Below are 18,114 nucleotides of genomic sequence, written 5' to 3' on the forward strand. Positions count from 1 at the left end.
GAAACAATAATTGGGTAATTTGAACACTGGAAAAATGTGTCTTGAAAAAGAAGATAAGGTCTCAGACTGATAACTTTAAGATTGAATGAAGTAATCTTGGCATTGCTAAAAGATTATTGTAGTTAAGATACTTAACTACAAACACTTAATTGTTCAAAGATCTTTCAAGGGCTGTTTCCTTTAGTGATTTTGTCTTAAAGGTTATCTGTATCATAATGTGTCATGGGTCTCAAACAGGCTAAATGTTTTGTTGATTCAAATTAGCCTAAATGACAATTAGAATAATTGTGCATTGTATACTTATTTGTCATGCACTATATGTTTAAACAAGCTGCAATTTGAAATCTTTATAGAGCAATATGTCTACTTGGAAGTATGTCTGCATGGGTTCCGTGCAGCTTACTCCAACCTAAGTCTAAGAGTAGTGGAAATCTGCTTTAATGACAGTGTAGACGAAATTGATTAAAATAAAGGAAATGATTGCAGTGCATTTTTAAAGCACTGAGATCATAAAAGAGTTCCAGTTCAAAAGTAACATAATAAGTAGCATATACAGGCACTCTCAGAGTTGCAAACATTCAACTTATAAATGACTCATAGTTAAGAACAAGGGTGAGACAACAGGAAGTAAGAGAAATTACCCCTCGGAAAGGAAATTCACTCTTGGAATTATCATGGGTGAAAGGTATCTCTACTGAAGTGTTGTAGTAGAGCCTGTGAGTACTGTTACAAACAGGAGTATGGGTGCCAGAAGGGGAAAAAGGGTTACTCGGGAGCAGGAATCCGATAATGAGCAGCAGAGGAAGAGGATACGGGACATACTTACAGCATCTACAGATGAAGAGTCATTTGAGGGATTCTCTGGGGATAATGGGTCAATAAGTATGGGTGCCAGAAGGAGAAAAAGGGTTACTCGGGAGCAGGAATCTGATGATGAGCAGCAGAAGAAGAGGATCCAGGACATATTTACAGTGCCTACAGATGAGGAGTCATTTGAAGGATTCTCTGGGGATGATGTGTCAATGAGTGGTGGAGAAGAAGGAGACACCATGGATTGGACTAAGATAAGAGAAGTGCAAGCTATTTGTGAGGAGTCAACAACTAGTGATACTTTTATGGGGTTCTCTGGGGATGAGGACTGGCAATCAGGGGATCCAACTGGGATGGAGGACTTGGAGGGGAAGACAAGGGGGTTCACGTGAAGAGCTGGAAGCAGCTATGGGGGATAACGATGGGGCGGTGGTCAGTTCATCTTCTGATGATGAGTTGTAATTAAAAGTGGGTTCAGGGGTGAGAGGTCCTTGCAGAAGGCAAGGTGTTGGTGTGTGTTCATGTTTTGGGTGCTGTGTGACTTGCTGCTGCCAGTTTTGTGTTTGGTGTTGGTTTGGGATTTGCAGTTTGAATCTCCTATCATTTGCATGTTATTGACACGGATTGGCTTCTTGTGAGTGTGGACTTCTCCCTTCCTGGATCTAGACCAGTTTGGCTAAAGATCATGCTTCTGCAGACTCTGGAGCTGAGCTGTTTTGGATTTCTTCCGCTTCGACTCTGGATTTTGGCTGATGACACTTCTCTTCCTGTGGCTCCTCCTTTTGTTAACCAGTTGTGTACTGTGCCTTTTTGTTTTACCTCAGAAAACTTTGTTTGATTCATTTCTTTTATCCAACTTATCTGGATTATATTCCTGTTAACCTTTTTGAACCAGGACTGGTTGTTTCTTGAGTTTTGATCAGTGGCACTGCATTTAAGTGCCTCTGCGTCCTTTTTCCTTTGTTTTAATAAACTCTGTATTGAAGCCACCTTTGAGTTTGGCCCTTTAAGGTGTCTGTGATTCTAACATGATGCTTTATCACCAATCCTTGTTTCCACAAGAAACCAAATTTTGCAAAATCCAATTATCTCAGGGACAGAAAGTGAGATGAAATGTGCTGAACAGGGGCAGAGACAGCAAAACAAACACCCCAGGGGTCTTACCCCTTCCCTATGCTATCCAAGCTACTCTTAAAAAATGTACCTGTTCTGACTTGCCAACAAATCCAACTTAAAAACAAACCTACAGGAGCTAGCCTGTTTGTAACTTCAAGACTGCCTGTAATTAATATTGTTATTTTTAAATAATACTTCTGGCATTTACAAGCCATTTTTTTTTCAAATTTTATGCCATTCTGTCTTAATCCATGATATCGAATTCAACAACACATGAATTGACAGGGTGATAGAAAAGAGAGAGGATAAGATCTGTGGAAGAATGTAAAGTGATCTCTCAGTTTCCATGTTTAGTGAACTATAAATCCCACCATCTTACTTAGCAATTGGATTGTGGGAAGGCAATTTAAATTCCCACATGAGCACTAATGGAAGAGACAAAAACATTATATGCCACCTGCTTGCAATGATGTCAACCAAAGTGTTGTATGCAATTACCCCATCAGTCTTGTGGTTTCTAATATTAATGGGAAGAATTAACATAATAGCAATTTGATACTTTAAAAAATCAGCACCCAAAATTAATGTAAACAGATTAGATGTTTGAGTTCATTAACAATTAGTGAAAAAAGTTCAACAAGTGTTCTAATAACATATTTTAAAATCAGGATTTCTTTAAATCAGAAATACCTAAATGGTTTAATAACCAACAATATAGTCATTATATATGGCAAAGCCAATTGTATAGTTTCTAAGATCAAAGTTTATCAACTAAAGAATTCATTTCCTGAGAGAACTTTCATTATTTCAGTGCTACTAATAATTCCAGATCAATACACATTCTCATTGATTTCCATTTCTGGATTATATATTCAAGAAGGTTTGCATCGATTATACAAGAAAGCAAAACCTCCTGATGGGATTGTTCATTAAATGATTTATGCTTCATAACTATGTCTTTCTTGGGAGTTTAAACATCTTTCTTAGGAACTGCAATGTCTTTCTTGGGAGCTGTCAAAGGAACTAAGAGGACAGTAAAATATATGGTATTTAACAATTTCTCAATGAATATAGCAATAAAAACAAAATAAAGATTGGAGTGTTGTGTTTTTGCATGGAAAACTAGATAGGATTCTAGAGTAAAGACCATAAATGGTTCTGGTTTCAGGACTGTTGATTTGTATAGACATTGCTGAATCCAGCAGAGAGATTATATATCTGTGTATAGATGTGCTTCCAAGTCACCTGTTAGCTCATGGTGAGCCCATCAATGTCCTAGAGTTTTCTTAGGCAAGGAGTATGTATACTAGGGGATAAAATTAGCTGTTAGAAAATAAGTCCATCAACTTGAGTGTTGCTTTCTGTTCTTGAAGCAGTGGACAGAGCTCTGTAAGTTCAAGCTGTCAAGTGAGTAATTTTTCTTTATACGGAGGTCACAAATCTCTTTGCACTTGTTTCCTTATACTCTGTGGGAATCCTTCTAAAGATGGTTTTCCCAAAGCATTCAGTTTTTATTTCATTCCATGTTTGAAACAGCTGTGAAGCATGATGAATCCGGTCTACAGCTGACTGCCGCATGGACTAAATAATCTCAGATTCTGGAGCTTGGGAGATCTTCATAAATTAGGACTCATATTTTAAACACAGTTTGAAAAATCCTTTCTGGATAATTCTAGAACCCCTTAGCTTGCATGTACTATAGCCAAGGTGACTCAGAAATAACAGGAATTGTAACCTTCAAAAACTAACTTCAAAACTGGTTTTAATTACCTTTAAGAATCATGAAGAATGTTTGATTAGAGAAATATGAGTAGAGTTTTAGATAGATATTATTATAGCCCCCACCCCATTTTAGATAATGGGGTGGGGGCTATAATAATATTTAGTGAAAGTTAGTGTGTCTGGAATCCACCAGTTTGATTCCAGCAAACTGGTGGATAGAACCTGTGAATTGAAACAAGGTTTCACCCCTCCAAACCATAGTTAATGTGTTGACAAATAGGTGAATCCATAACACACACCCCTCCCCCCAAAAAAACCCTGCAATCCGAATCCATGGGAAGGTGTGGCCACCTTGTCCCTGTATCCTCCAACATTTCAGATTAAAACATATTAATGAGGGATAATATACAAGCTAGTTGCATAAAATGCTATTGCCTGAGGGCACTTCCAAACAGGGATTAAACCTGCTTTGGAGCAGATTAAAGAAACCTGCTCCAAAGTGGGGTTATGTCCCGATGCTCTTCTGAAAGACCCGACTTTCCCAGGGGGCCATTCCCATTCCATCTTGTCCTGAATTATTTAAATACCCCATTAGACCTGGGCCTTCCTGAAAGGCCTGGTTCCAATGGGGTATGGGCCCTGTGTGCAAAGACTACCAAGACTGCAGAAGCCCATACCCCAATAGGGTCCATACCCCATTAGAACCGGGCCTTTCAAGAAGGCCCGGATCTAATGGGGTATGTAAATAATTTGGGACAAAGCAGAGTTTACCTTCTTTGTCTCAAATTACTTCGCTTTTACCTGAGGCATCATTAGGATGCCTCTGGTAAAAATCCGACAGGGCCTGGGAAATGGGCCCTGTCTGGAAAAGCCCTGAGTCTACACAGAAACGTAAGATTCTGGCCCCTCTCCTCCTCCTCTTCCTCCTCCTGATGAGTTCATTCAGTGCAAACTACTTTTTCACTGTGAACTCAGTTTGCAGCAATGGAAGCAAACTGAGGCCAAAGAATAGTGGCAGAGAAGAGAGAATATGTATCTCAGCAATAAATATAATTTCTCCTTTTTATACAGCCTCTGAGATTTAATAAATGTGAAGAGCCATATGGACTAATTTCATAATGATCAATAAACGCTTTTTATTACTTTTAAATGAAAAGAAAATGAAGACCTGGAATCTAGTGATGAAGAATTGATTTCTGGCAGACAAGCAAAATTGTTTGGTCTATTTTTATAGATGGCATAATTATATCCAAAGCATATAAACAATGAACATCCACTTCTGTACTTTTTTCAGCACTGCTTTGGTCACGGAGCCAATCATAAACATGAATGAAATCAAAACATCCCTTCAGTAAATCAAAGGAAGTATCGGCAAAGTAACATAAACAACAGAAGAAAGCTTGGAGCATTTCCATACTAGTGCCTGACTAAGTGCAACATCAAATGCTTCGATTCATAGCGGTGCCTCACATCTAAATTTGACTTCCGTTTTGGACACGCAGAGATTATTTAGTTTAGTATTAAGGCACCTCGCTTTCACAGCAGGGGCTATATAGATGTTTTAAGCCAGCTACAGGAAGATGATGACTTGTGAGAAGTACTCGACCCTTTCAACAAATTTTCTTTGATTCTCACCTTCTTATATTTCTGGTGTTTAGATGGTCCGTATGGAAAAAATCATACCACACAAACAGGCACATACTGTTGAACTCTGTGGCAAAATTCACATTGATTTTAATATTCCTGGACTGCTTTACTAGCAGCGGAACATTTGCAATAAATTCATATTTCTGCCCTGCAAAGTCAATGTACATCTCTTTCTTTTGGCATGACCCCATGTGTGAAGTGCAACCAAAAAAGGTTTAGATATGAAATTCCAGGAAATAGTGTCATTTGCAGTGCCTCTCTTTGCTCCTTTTATTGGTACTCTAATATATATATCACCACAAAGAAAGGGATCTGGAGATAGTGTTATAATACTTCATTCATTGTTTTTATATTGTCCGTTTTTTAAAAAAATTCAGAGTGGCCCATAATCCTTCCCTCTTGAATCAAGATCTGGAAAAATATGGGAATACCTCCATAAATAATTTCCCTGATAGTGAGGTTTCTTTTTTTTTTCCAAGTTGTTTTATGTTCCCAGGTGGTCTTTTTTTCCTGGTCATACTCGATGTTTTTAATAGCATTATCACTGGGAAGACGGTGAAGTGAGGCTGGAGAATCACATACTTTCAATGTCAGGTTGTCTACAACAGGCAAGGCAAAGAACAGCTGTGCCCAGAATCCCTTACTAAGCATGCATGGATATCAAAACAGAGAAAAAAGGAGAGCAGATAAGCCTGCCTTACCAACTTCCTCCTGCATGTTTTAAAATTAAGCAGAGATCTACAAATGTGGTCTCCTGTTGCCTGTAAGAAAACAACCTGGAGTACCATCCTAGAAGAAAGATGGGGTATAAATCCAATAAACAATTTGGGGAGGGGGGGTTGCCCCACCACCACCTTCTGCTCAATTTGTTTGTTATGCCATTATCTTTAGAGATCTATGAGGAATTTCTGTAGCCTTTTAAATATAGATTGAGCTGCTGATTCTTACAGATAATAAAACACAAAGCAATCACAACTTATTTGGGTTTTTTTAAAATGTATTTAAATATTTCTACCCTGACCTATATCAAAAAATCTCAGAGTGGCATACAAATACAAATAAGTTAAAATAGTTTGAAACAATAAAACAATCTTATTTAACTATTTTATATTAAATACAATTAGGAAGTTAAAATTGATTTAAAAAATTAAAACATTGACATTGCAGTGAAGATGCATTAAATCTAACTGGAAGTTGTATTTTTACACATTCAGTTTAAATTGGGTTGTCCTAAAAGATCCCTACCCCAACATTTAAAGAAAAAGGAGTGGAAAAGGTGTCATTCTGAGTCACTGTTTTAGAAGTACCTTGGGAAGCCAGATCTGGCCACAGTGGTCCACGCTCTTGTCACATCCCGGCTGGATTACTGCAACGCACTCTACGTGGGGTTGCCTTTGAAGACTGCTCGGAAACTACAACTAGTCCAGTGAGAAGCAGCCAGATTGCTCACCAGAGTGACGTACAGGGAGCATACAACCCCCCTGTTGCGTCAGCTCCACTGGCTGCCGATCCAATTCCGAGCACAATTCAAAGTGCTGGTTTTGACCTACAAAACCCTATACGGTTCCGGCCCAGTGTATTTGTCCGAACGGATCTCCCTCTACGTCCCATCTCGAAGCTTAAGATCTTCTGGGGAGGCCCTGCTCTCGACCCCGCCACTGTCACAAGTGAGGCTGGCGGGGACGAGGAGCAGGGCCTTCTCAGTGGTGGCCCCCCACCTGTGGAACTCACTCCCCGGGGAGATTAGATCGTCATCTTCCCTTTTGGCGTTTAGGAAAAAACGGAAGACCTGGATCTGGGATCAAGCCTTTGGTCATTCTGACAGCTAACTGAAGGATCTGATGATAGACAAGGACAAATGGAATGGAACGGATATATGGACTCTGAACCCTGAGCATGAGACTGTTTTATTATTTTATTATGTACTGATGTTTTTAATTAATTGTTGAATTGTTTGTATTTGTATTGCTTGTGAATTGTTTTGGGCATCTAATTGTGCCCCCACTGTAAGCCGCCCTGAGTCCCCCCCGGGGTGAGATGGGCGGGGTATAAGTAAATGAAATAAAATAAAGTATAGATGCAGATTTTTTTTAATGTGCTTTCTGATGATCTTTGGCAACCCCTCTGAAACTCAGGTTGAGAAATGCTGATCTAAACCATGTATGGGGAACCTACCAGGCACAATTCAAAGTGCTGGCTTTAGCCTTAAAAGCCCTAAATGGTTCTGGCCTAATTTACCTGTCTGAACGCATCTCCTCCTATGAACCATCTAGGTGTTTAAGATCGTCCCGCCTTCTTTGCAGATCTGATTAGCGAGGATGAGAGACAGGGCCTTCTCAGCGGTGACCCCCCAGCTATGGAACGCCCTCCATAGGGACATTAGATTGGCCCCTTCCCTCCTAACATTTTGAAAGACAGTTAAGACCTAGCACCGGGATTGTGGCTCAGCTGGCTGAGTGTCAGCTGTATTAAGATCACTCTGACCAAAAGGTCATGAGTTCGAGGCCAGCCCGGGCTGGAGTGGGTGTCCAGCCATTGTGTAGCCCATTGTCGACCTTTGCAACCCGAAAGACAGTTGCATCTGTCAAGTAGGAAAATAAGGTACCACCTTAAAAGTGTGGGAGGCTGAATTTAACTAATTTATGAGGCCATAAAGAAAGAAGACTCCGGGGAATGTGGAATGCGGAAGAACTTCATCGGTGTCGTTGATGGACGATGAAAAGCAGCAGCTCCCCTGGCGGCCAGAAAAAAGTTAAATAGCCTTGGTGTATTTGTCTGTATTTGTTGTCTGTCAAACTCATGGAACGGCAGGACAATGTGATGGAAAATTATTTTAATGATGAGACGTTGAGAACTGTATTTTATGATTTTAATTGTTTATTGTTATTGTTTTTATATGGTTTATACTATATGTAATTGTTTTTTTTACTGTATTTTATCTTGTGGGGCATTGCTTGCCAAATGTAAACTGCCTCAAGTCGCCTCTGGGCTGAGAGGGGCAGTATACAAGTATAGTAAATAAATAAATAAATAAATAAATAAATAAACCTGCAGTCCTATAGAGACAGACAGACAGATATTCTACCTCCAATCAGCCCAATACTTACAGCCTAAAGCTCAAGCCCCACGCATTACAGCCCAAAGCTTCAGACATTGAAAGGAATAAAAGTCTGCCAGGATTCCTTTTACGATATACTTGTAAAATTGGTGGAAACAACAGAGATATTTTGATTTCTAATAAAGCAGGAAAAATACAAAGCCAAGGACAAATAGATAAGTATATTCAACTAGTTGAATTCCATAATACTTTCAATTCTGAGGTCAAAAGTTTCCCTTTCCTCTTTTCAGTCTAACACATTCTATAGCAACAGAACTTATAAATCCTTCTCTTTTGGAGAGACATAGATGCATAATTCACATTTTATTCACTCGTACACCAAGTCATTTGTCTCTCAACACTCCAGGAGTCAAGAGTTTATTTTTGCTAACTCTGCTAAACCAGTGAAACTGAAACAAGCAGGACTACAAACTGTGAGCTACTGTATTAGCTTGAGTTCTGTTGTTAATGAGAAGGCTGCTGTCATTACTGCCATCTCAGAGTACTAAAATTTGGTATGCAAGACATGGTCTTGGGGATGCTGTGAAATGTTCTTTTGAGACTACACATGTACAGGCTTTGACAAAAATGGGTTATTTTGTATCACTTCTCTGAAGAACCAACATGCTAAAAAGAAACAGAAAGAGTTGTTAAGCATCTGGACACATGGGGAATGAACTGAGAGTCTTTTTTATTGGTTCAGACTTGGTATATGTGATTGCACAATTTCTTCATGAAAACTCCACTGTTTGAAGCTATGCTATACAACAGGAATTGAAAATTTTGGTGTGTCCATGAACCAGTTTCCTGCCCTGAGACACTTTGTGAACCATGTGAAGAGGCTCGAGGCCACAAGCAAAAGAAAACAAAAATCAGAAGTCACCAAAAGGTTAGTGTAGAGTTTCAGAGAATGGCACTTGAGTTTCTTGGATTTTTTCCATTGGTGAGTTTTTTCAAAGGTTCTATGGTTTGGTAGGCAAAGGGCATCAGCAACCTTCTACATACCATCAAATACCACAGTGGCATCACTAGAGTGTCTGCTAGGTGCTGACTCTTTCCTACCGAAAGTTTGGCATGCATAAAGCTGGAGAGACAGTGGGACGACAGGAGATGTGGCAGCAGGTAGTTAGAAGTGCATCACCCTTCAACCTCCTCCTCAGTCCCATCCAGATGCCTGGCACCCTGCTACTTGCCTTCCTTCCTACTGCCATATCCTCCCTTTCCTCGCCTGGCCAGGAGGATTGTCAGATATAGAATGCTGCTGTTGGGCAGCAGCAGCACCTGCACCATTAGCTGCGGCAAGGCAAGGGGTATTGAAATGGACAGTGATCATCTGGCCCACTGGGTGTCACCCAGCTATGGTCCAGACCCATTACACCCACCTAGAGATGTAACTGAACCTCCAAAAGATTTGTCCATTCTAAAGAAGCCCAAAAGAGGTTTCATAGTACTAAAACCCAGGACAAAGCACAACAAATTAATGCTTAAATACTACAGATGACCTCCATGCATTTTACTAGCATTTTTACCTTTTATACACATTAGCCATCAGGTTCTATCTGATAATATGCTCTATATCTGCATGAGAAAGAGAAAGGTGCAGGACACATGAGGTCGGTATTTGAACAAGGTGAATGGTAGGCGATAATCTAAACTAGGACCCTTTAGGGCACTGGTTCTTAGCCTGTAGGTCCCCAGATGTTTTGGCCTACAACTTCCAGAAATCCCAGCCAGTTTACCAGCTGTTAGGATTTCTGGGAGCTGAAGGCCAAAATATCTGGGAATCCATTGGTTGAGAACCATTGCTTTAGAGAAAGGAGTTTCTCAATTAATCTTTCCTGTTGGGGGCCTGATATTATGATAATTTTGCATACATATTCTACTAAATGAGTAACTTTACTGTAACACAATTTGATATAAATTGTGCCCACTAGAAAACATGAAAACAAAAGCAAATAATAATATTTATTGGCTCATTACAAATTACAGTTTATCCACTGTGATATTAGAAATAGTGTTTTTCACTGGTTAGTGGGAGGAATCGATGCCATTACTGTCAAAATATGCATTCTGAAGTTTCAGTATGCTGTGATGTCAAGGCACCTAGTTGTTCAGAAATTATTTGTAATGAAATGTTTGAGAAAGCTTTCTACATTGTTAAACAAAGAGTATACCGGTCCTTATTTTAGAACCAGTTATACAATCAGATATACTTTCTCCCTGTCACAGATATTTTTCCAAACATACAACAGCAAAAAATTGGCTAGTGCTAATACTCAGCCCTCCATATACTGCAGTCATTGATTCCAGCATCCACAAACTGAAAATATTCCACCACCATCCCCCCAAAATCCAAAACTTAAACATTAATTTTGCCATGTTATATAATTTTGCCAATTTACTATGCGATTGTATATAAGGGGGCTTGAGCATCCATGGATTTAGTGTTCAAGGGGAAGGGTGGGAGAGTTGGAACCAAACCACAATGGATACCAAAGGCTGACTGTACAGACCATAAATGTATACAATGTTTAAAAAGATTACAGTTATATAACTTAATTTATCTGATCTTCCTGGTATTGATTTGCATTTTGAAGCAAAGAAAATGAGATTTGTAAAATACCGAAGACCACAAAAAGCAATATTCAAGCAAACACATCCTTACAGCATACAGAAACCTGGACTTGACTCAGGATCTATCTAGTCCAGCATCCTGTTTCCTTTCCCGGAATAGCCAGACATACGCACCTGGAAAACATACAGCAAGTTCAAAGGCAAACAGCATCCTGTTTGCAGACACAAATACACATACATATGCACCTGCTTTTTAAAGCAATCCTGCCTCTGAACCTGAATTCAGCTTTCATGGGTAATATCAGATCTTAGGAAACTTACAATTTTTGGATCACTGCGCTCAGAATTTCCAGATCAGTTATGGAATTGTGGGAGCTCTGGACCAAAGAAGTAACTCTCTGAGTTCTGGTTAATACCTAATGGTAGTCATAATGATACTCATCGATAGATTTAACTTCCACAAGTACATTAAACCCCTTTAATGTAATCCAAACATGTAATTTCATTATTTCTTGCCATAACAAATTTCACATCTCAATTATGAGTTGATGTATATTTTAAAAATGAAGGCATCTCCCCTCTCAATAAAATTTATCTCTAGCCCTTTTTAAAGATTGGTGCTAAATTGCCTAGTTTCTAAACTTTGAGTGCAAATGTCAGTGGTAGTGACAAGGGGCCTCATCATAAAGGTCACGCAAGGCGTCCCACTTTGCCTGGCATCTGGGAGGAAAGGGAGAAAAGGGAGGGGCAGTGGGACAAATCTGTCACCCCATGTAAAGCTCTCTCTCGGTGATGCTTTCCCCATCACATGGGGAAAGTGTTATCCTCCCAATGAGGCCCATGTTGTGGGAAAGGCATCCAGTGACATTTTCACCCTGAGTGGGGGCAGGGCCACTGCCACAAGTCACATGGCATTGTGAATTGTCCTGGATGGGACTCCATCCATTAGATGGGGTGAAAGCATCCTAGAACACTAAATTCACCTCGTATGATGAGGTAATTGATTCCCTTTATTTGTTAGAATTTCTTCTCAGAACTCAGATTCTCTATTTACATCACCTCAGGTTTTTCCTTTTAAATTATTCTCCAATAAATGTGATGGCTGTTGATGATGATGATGATGATGATGATGATGATGACACTGATGACACTCTGTTTTTCTCTCTTGAACAAGACCCAAAATGGCTGAGCCAACAAAACCAATAAAACTACAACAGATGAGATTCCCACTAGAAATATATTTCTCCCATTGAAATTTCATTAATGTGTGAGAAAATATTTTCAAATGATCATGTATATTTCATCACATCTTTAGGGAAGCAAGTGATGAGGGCATGGCAGTAAGGCTGAGAAAGCTCGATTTTATTAAGCATTATAGAGGGTAAGCAAATAACTTAATGTCAGGCTCTGTGATATACTGTTTCTGTAAACCTGATTTATTTTAAATTTTATTTTCTGTTTGTACCTCCAACTCTTGTTTCAGTAAAAGTATGTTTAGGATAGCAGTCAGTTTCTGATTAGTTATTTTCTGGTTATATACATCACAATTAGCAGCTCCAAGCATACTAATAACTTTGTGTTTACATGTATTTCCAATCTTACATAGGAAGAGCTCTTGGTTACTCTGTAGTGATGGTCAGTACAAGGAAATTATATTTCTCATCTAATCTAAGATGCAGAGAAGGATGGCAGCCTCTGCAATCCATTAAAAGTTTCTTTCCTCCTGCTCAGGATGAAGAACCTGTGCAGTTTCTACCAACTCCTTCAGGTTTGTTAAAGTAAATAAATAAAAATGTTAAAGGGGCCTTTATGACAAATTGATTAATAATCCTGAGCTGCTGAAGTTCAGCCAAGTGAGCAATTAAACATTCTAAACAGCAATGAACCTTCAGAGATAATTTATGATAATTTTATGCACAAGAGCTCAGTGGCTTTTTAATTAGATAGAATGTTAGTAGCGGGGATTTCTAACAAGGGAGTGTCAGCGCTCCATACATCACCGAGATTACTTAAACATTTCAAACATGGTTGATAAATGAAGTTTCTCGAGATTGGGGAGATACAGAAGGTGTTGCAGGGTTGAGATTATTCATCATATCAATTATTGAGAGTGGGTGCACTGACATCCAACTCCCAGCTCATATTTTACAGCCACCGCAAGATAACAGAGTTGCCTAGATTCAGCATCTCTAGGAAGCCTGAGCGACTTCCCTTTCCCTGGAGTCTCATTCTGTCGCCATAGGATGTCACTTTCCCAGTTTCCTCTTGGAGGGCCAGGCATTCGTGTGCAGGACTACAGCAGGTAGGGAAGGCGTTCAAGAAAGACCCATATTAAATGTTATAAGATAAATAGTGTAACTCTATCATTGTATTCTGGAGCCTAGCAAACAATCCCAACATAATAGAAATACCAGCTATTTTATTTCTAGCTTTCTCTTGATCTTATTTTCAAATTCAGTATGCTACCATTGATAATAAAGCAGGTTACAAATATTTCGAAATGAATTAAATGAAGCACATATGAGAGTATATATAGTTTAAACATTCATAAGCACATTTAGCTTCCCCAGAAATGCCTAACTGGACCTTCATTAAATATGCATTGAAATAATTATGACTTTTATCTGGGAACCTTTTACACTATATGGCGATAGCTCTAGTGCCTCACCAAATGACAAACCTCAGGATTTCATAGGATACACCCATGGCAGTTTAAGTGGAATGATAGCGTTTATAATTGTGTAGCATTGTTAGCAAAAATTAGACCCGAAACTTATGAACTATGAGACAAGGCTCCATTGGGAAATATAACTAGTCACATGGTTATTGTTGATTGGTCTACAGTAACCTTTCTATTAAATTTGCTGGTACCTCACCTCATCTTGAGGAAATCATTATCATCCTTACACAATGAACTGGGAAGAAAAGGAGTCTTATGATCTTGTTTATCTCTAGAAGCCTTTACTCTTTCAGCTAATTTCTCCATTCTCATGATGCCCAGATTCTATCTGGAGTCAGCCTTCAAGCCTTTCCAGAGTCTTTCCATCCCATTTGTCTGTTTTATCTGATATGATCTGGGCGAGCCTGGGAATGTTCCCATTCCCAGGTTTCTGTATAGGGTCCCTATAGAGAGATATATTGACTTGGTCAACACCTTGAAGCACCCTATAGATTATGAAGCTTAACACCATTGTCCACACCGGAGCTGAAGATGTTGGGACCTATGCCAGCCCATTATCATCAGACACACCACATTCCTTCTTCATTGCATCCCTCTCCTGGGCAGATTGATAACCAGACAGATACTACAAAATAATCCAACTTCAGTTTATTTCAATTTCCCACCACCGCAAAGACCAAATAGCACTGATGTCAGAGGGATTCCTCGGCTAACCACGAAGTGGATCCTAGCTAGACAGTTTCTGAGCTAATTAGGAGCTAGGAAGGCTTTCTAGAATAGCTGTCAAATGCAATAAATATGTTTTGTGTTCAAAATTGAAGTATACCAGTTCTGTGGAGGGCTATCTCTATTGACATCCTCTCTGGTCATTGTGAATATAGCCTCTGATTTTGTCTTCAATGTGTCTGTGTCAAATCTGGCCTTCTGGAAAGCTTGAAACGCTGGGCTCTGAACCTACGGTTCTTGCAGAAGCTGAATTCACATAAGAGCATGAAATGGTCTCTAACAATAGAGTATCCTCGCTGTTCGGCACTAAACCACATTTCTATGTCAAGAGATTACTTCTCTCTAGTTTCTTCTTCCACTATTCTCTGGTTCCTTGTGAACAGGCCCAGTGTGGCAATATTCCTTTACCCTCAATAGTCCCCCTTCCGGTTGAATGGGAAATTTGCATGCTGGAGTCCTTTGGATAACTAAGAGTGGTAGATCTGAATGAGTGAATGACACAGAGGAGATGGGTCCAGAAATAAGTATGGAGAGATGAGAATTAGGCAGGACAATGGACAGAACCGAAGCTACAGGCAATAAGTTCATGCAAGATTCAGTAGTACATTGATACTTGTCGTACAAATCAAAATGACAGTTGAGACCTATTGTTCTGAACTCACAGTCTTGAATGAAACCTCCAGGAACAATGTCTGACTTTGGAAAACTTAATTGAAAAAGAGAGAAAGAGGGGGGGGGGGGAGAAAAGAAGGGAGGCTGGAATTACAGTATGAAGAAAATCCACTTGGAAGACACAAAGGAAGTCAATGAGAGAGACAACAACATCTGTCTCCAAGTTTTATTGGTTTTTAATCTTTAATCTTTACTTTTCTTTACTATCTATTACCCTCTCACTTTCTGCTCTTCCCCACCACTCTTCTTCTTTTCCCCCATTTTTCTTTATCTTCTTTTCCCCTTTCCCTCTTACTTTCTATTTCTGTATGACATGCTTTGTAACATAAAGAAACTTTCAATAAAGATTATATAAAATAAGAAAATGATGTTGTTTTGCCTTGTTGTACACTGATCCACACATTTTGCCTCAAATGTGCTTCCTTGCCACAGTGGCTGGATGGAACCAAGCACTGTCTACCTCTGAACATTTTAAGCATCATTTGTTATTTATAAAGTACATTTTCTTATTTAAAAACACATAACAAAATACGGGGTCATTTTTGCAGGGCTGGAACGACTTAATAGCATTTCAATACATTACAGTGGGAAAATTCGCATGTTTTCAATTAAGAGCCCAGTCATGGAGCAAATTACATTCTTAAGTCAAGGTATCACTGTATTTTTATAGGGTAGACATGTTAAGATCAGCAATGCACTGCAACCTCTCAAATAAACACATCCCCTTCTCTTTAGTTCAGTGGTTCTTAACCTGTGAGCTGCGGCCCAGCAGTGTGCCCTGAGAACAAAAACCTGGTCCACAAACCTCCTTCCTCTTTCTTTATTTTATTTTATTTCCACTCCTTTCCCCAGAGCTGAGCAGCTCCACCCCTTTTGGTACTAATGTTGGAAAGTGGTCCCTGTTCAAGTGGTCCCCTGGTCAAAGTGGACCCAAGTCAAGTGGGCCATGGACAAAGGGGGCCCCAGTCAAGTGGGCCCTGGTTAAAAAAAAAAGGTTGGGAACCACTGCTTTAGTTCTTCCTATGTATGTTCCTTCTATGCATTGTTTAAAAGATTTGTTTATCACATGTCCCTAAATTTTATCCTCATAACAAAAACTATTATTTTGGCGCCCAAACATGGCCGTGACTTATATACGAGATCAACTTATATATGGATATATGCATAATTGGAAAGGCTTGAAGGCTGACTCCAGAGAGAATCTGGGCATCATGAGAATGGGGAAATTAGCTGAAAGAGTAAAGGCTTCTAGAGATAAACAAGATCACAAGACTTATTACAAGTTATTATTTTTATATTTTTATATTTTATATTTTGCTATGATGTATTTTGTTACTGTGTGTTTATTATGTTGTATTATTTTGGGCTTGGCCTCATGTTAACCACACTGAGTCCCCTTTGGGGAGATGGTAGCGGGTTATAAATAAAGTGTATTATTATTATTATTATTAGTTATGCAAACAAAAGTAGCAGTCTTTTGCCTTCCCCTTCCTCACATGTTGATTTTTGGAAAATACTGTATTATAATTGTTGTCATGTCAGCCAGAGATTTCTTATTTGGATAGTCAGGAAACATCCATTCAATATATTGCTTTTTGCTAAATGTAAGAAACATTATTTGTTGGATATGTTTGTTGCAGTAAAATCTTTTCTAAAACCCAATTAGAAAGACAAGATGCAATTTGAAAAAGACACCTCTAAAGGTCTTAACGGAATTTTGTGAATAAAAAATATATCTAAAATATACATTGCTTGTTTTTATATCTTTCTTGCGAGTATGTCATTATGAAGCATGCATGGTATTTTTAGTCTATGATTATTTTAAATCTGTTGTCTCTAGAAGGTGCTAAAGCTCTGGCTATTTTCTACACTAGTTTTTCAGTTTACAGCTAAACGTAACAAGAATTTCTTCATATAGGATCTATTTAGGGTCATCAGAGTGAAAACCATAGAGGGCCCTTTTAATTTTAATGGTTGTATGGAGGAGAATTTTTTTCTGCAATTGTTGTTTGCTACTTTGCCTCTTCTACACAATTTTCTACACAACTATTAAAGGTACGGGGCATGCTCCAATTTTCATGCTGGTAAACCTGCAAATGTCATCATCTATGCCTCTCTTCCTACCTTCTGATTTATAATGAGATGATTTACCACTTCATTACATGGGTCTTCACAAACATCATAGGATGCTTGCAGCAGAGTTAATCTACAGAGCCCCATGCTGCCCATCAAACGATGCACATTCACTTCTGGTGGGGCTCTGTAGATCAACTGTGGTGGAAGCATCCTATGAGATTCCTCCCAGATCACAGAAATCTTCCTGAGTTCTATAGAAAGCAATGGGGCTAGCAAAGGAGGAAGCCGTACCACTTGGCAACACTTGGCTGGAATACCTCAGCAAGCAAGAGTCCAAAAGTGGTAGGTTAAAACCCGGAACCTCAATCAGTGGCTGATATCGAATGAAAAACTCCCTCCTGGGAACATAGAATACTGGGTGACATTGAGGGTGCTGAACAGACTGTGCTCTGGCATCACAGGGTGCAGAGCTAATCTTAAGAAATGGGGCTACAAGGTGGAGTCCACAACATGCAAGTTTGGAGAAGAGCAAACCACAGAATACTTACTACAATACAGTCTGAGCCCTGCCACATGCACAATGGAGGACCTCTTACAGTGATTCCAGAGGCACTCCAAGTGGTCAGGTTCTGGTCAAAGGAAATTTAGTATAATGGCAAGTTTTTGTTTGTGGTTTTTCTATACATTATAAATATTTTTAAAATCCTTATAATTATTTATTGTTTTAAAATAATTTTATTATAACCTACCCTGACATGTTCAGATAAAGAATGGGATATAAATAAATATTTTTTTTAAAAAAATGAAGTAGAAAAGGACTGTCAGCTTTAGAGGCACACTGGTTGGAAAGCATGCAATCCTAATTATAACCACCTTTTAGTTTTATACCCACTTACCAGGGGTAAGTAGACAAGTAAAGGAATACACTGTATGTCTATCGTTCTTCACTAGCTGCCACTTCCTACGGCTTAATCGCCTACCCAGGATAAGCAGA

This window comes from Anolis sagrei, chromosome 1, assembly GCF_037176765.1.
Source record: "Anolis sagrei isolate rAnoSag1 chromosome 1, rAnoSag1.mat, whole genome shotgun sequence".
Taxonomy (NCBI): Eukaryota; Metazoa; Chordata; class Lepidosauria; order Squamata; family Dactyloidae; genus Anolis; species Anolis sagrei.